This window comes from Physeter macrocephalus, chromosome 3 (genome assembly GCF_002837175.3).
Source record: "Physeter macrocephalus isolate SW-GA chromosome 3, ASM283717v5, whole genome shotgun sequence".
Taxonomy (NCBI): domain Eukaryota; kingdom Metazoa; phylum Chordata; class Mammalia; order Artiodactyla; family Physeteridae; genus Physeter; species Physeter macrocephalus.
In genome coordinates, this window is record NC_041216.1 from 13532209 (window position 1) to 13534959 (window position 2751).

The following is a 2751-nucleotide window of genomic DNA, read 5'->3' on the forward strand; positions in this document are numbered from 1 at the left end:
CACCTATGCCAGGGCCCAGTTTGCTTCTCTCTGTGGCCTGACACCTCTGCTTCCTGCTCAGCCCAATCTGATATTTCGGGGAGGTGGGGTGGGAGATGGAAGTGGAGATAAGGAGTAACTCTCAGTGCAGGGTGTGCAGTCGGAGCCCGGGCACAGTCCTAGGCTTGGACAGAACTCTGGTGCTTTGCCATGGTCAGACTAGGTACTCCTCAGAGCAAGGATCTATCTTCCCTCTCAGACTGGGGGTCAGGAGAGCCGGGATGCTACATCTCCTCTCACACGGGACTGGCTTCAGGAGGCAGAATTTTCTCTTTCCTAACAGACTGGGCATCCCTGAGGGCAGGCTGTCTCCTCCTTGGCTGGGGGCACTTGTGGGCAGGTTGTCACACCCATTGGACCGTGGTGCCTCCTGTGGGCAAGACTGGCTGTGCGTCCTCTCAGACGGGTATCTTCTGAAAGCAGCTTTGGGCATTTTCTAGCATCGTGGCGCTCGCTGGATTGGGGCGGCAGCCACTGAAGCTCGGGCTCCTGAAACAGGGCTGAGTCCTCCCTAGGTCAGGGCCCATCTACCCCTCAGACCAGGAACCCAGTTCCTCCCTTCTCTACCAGCCCAGGCCCGGCCCTTCCTCCCATAGGGGCTCTGCATTAGATGGACCAGCCCGGTGTTGCTGGCTGAGCTGATGTGCAGAGAGAGAGAGAGAGAGAGAGAGAGAGAGAGAGAGAGAGAGAGAGAGAGAGAGAGAGAGAGAGAGAGAGAGAGGGCGCGTCCCGGCTGGGTGTGAGTATTCTTGGTGACCTCGGAGTTGGGGCCCCACCCAAGGAGCTGGCTTCCTGGCCTTGTGCCCACCCAGCAGAGCCTACAGGCAGGGCTTCCATAACCCTTCATTCGCCACTGCTAACTGGGAATTGCTGTGGAAAGTGAGTCACGCACCTGGGTCTGGGCCCGCCTTCTGCCTCCTTCCTGTTTCTTGCTTGCTTCCGGAGCTCCCTGAGAAGCCAGCAGGAAACATGCTCTCGGTGGCCCCAACCTACCCCTCGGCCTCTTGTCGCCTCCTAGACCACTGTCCCTGCAGTTTCTCAGGTAAGAGGCGGGTGGCCTGGGTGAGAGGGTCAGGTTTGGCTGCTTTGTCTGGCTGCTCTGCACAATCCTTGAGGCGGGTCAGGCTCCGGAGGGGTCCGCAGAGCTGGGTTATGTCAGACTCCCACCCCGTCAGCACCCCTCATGGACACACAACCCCCTTTATCACTCACAGACACAGCACACATCCTTTCACCCCTCATAGATATTTAACACACACAATCACCAACAGACGTGGCATTCCCTCACACACTTCACAGAAAACACACCCTCATCACCTGCAGACACCGTTCATGGCCCCTCACAAATACACGTCATACAACAGACCCTTGACATCCGCTGACCCCACCCACTACACGCAATATACACACTGTCACAATTGACACAATAGTCCCTTGTAGAATGTATATCGTAACTCACAGGATGAAATACACATCCTTACAGACATACAACATGCACGATAGCATTGACGCACAGAACACATGAACCCTTGCAGGACAGAGGAAGCCCAGACTTGAAAGACCCTCCACTCACTCACGACAAACAAACCTCTCCACACGCACACGTGCACACACACACACACACACACACACACGATAGCATTGACGCACAGAACACATGAACCCTTGCAGGACAGAGGAAGAAAGACCCCCAACTCACTCACACTCACTCACGACAAACAAACCTCTCCACACGCACACGTGCACACACACACACACACACACACATCGATGCGGTCACACATACATATCATAGAAACTCCTCACACCCCGAAACAGGTCCCCAAGATCCCCGGGTGGTACTGCTCAGCTGGGGCAGGGCCTGGGGCCCAGTCAGCAACATTATCCCCACTTCTCACCTCCTCCCCGTTGGACCCTGTTTATGTATTGGGGGGCAGCCAGGAGCAGAGCTGGGGGTCTGGGTCACATCATGGAGCATGATGCAAGGGACCGCCTTTCCCAGCTGTCTGAGTGAAGCTTCCTGATGGCCCTGGGACTCCACACAAGCTGATGATAAAAAAAACCGGCTAGCATTTATCATATGCCTACTGTGAGTCAGACATACCGCTCACTGATTTTGCAAGTATTATCTTGTTTAATTATGTGATACCTCTATGAAGTAGATAGATACCATTATCCTCATTTTGCAGCTATGTTTTGATATAGGCTCAGAGAGGTTAAGAAACTTCCCTGATATGCCACAGCTAGGCGGCAGCAGCCGGATTTAGACATAAGTAAGTCTGACCTCAGACTCCACTTCTTTTTTTCTTTTTAAATTAATTAATTATTGCTGCATTGGGTCGTTGTTGCTGCGCGCGGACTTTCGCTAGTTACGGCCAGCGGGGGCTACTCTTTGTGGGGGTGTGTGGGCTTCTCATCGCGGGGCTTCTCGTTGCAGCGCACGGACTTCAGTAGTTGTGGCACACGGGCTCAGTAGTTGTGGCTCACAGGCTCTAGAGCGTAGGCTCAGTAGTTGTGGTGCACGGGCTTAGTTGCTCTGCGGCATGTGGGATCTTCCCGGACCAGGGCTTGAATCCGTGTCCCCTGCAATGGCAGGCGTATTCTCTTTTTTTTTTTTTCCTCATTTGTTTATTTTTGTTTTTATTTCCTTTACTCTAGGAGGTGGATCAAAAAAGATCTTGCTGTGATTTATGTCAAAGAGTGTTCTTCCTA

The 2751-nt window shown here is 53.5% G+C and overlaps 1 protein-coding gene across 3 annotated transcripts in view; it reads left to right on the forward strand.

Annotated features, from left to right (window-relative positions):
* Positions 1 to 949: 949 nt before the first annotated feature.
* Positions 950 to 2751, forward strand: part of PTAFR (platelet activating factor receptor) — a 44955-nt gene continuing 43153 nt past the window's right edge. Inside the window, exon 1 of one of the 3 annotated variants that reach the window (XM_055083417.1) lies at positions 950 to 1081. The gene's annotated coding sequence lies outside the window, so the exon portion shown is untranslated. The remainder of the gene's footprint in view (positions 1082 to 2751) is intronic. The other 2 variants (XR_008616811.1, XM_007100902.4) reach the window with 2 other exon arrangements.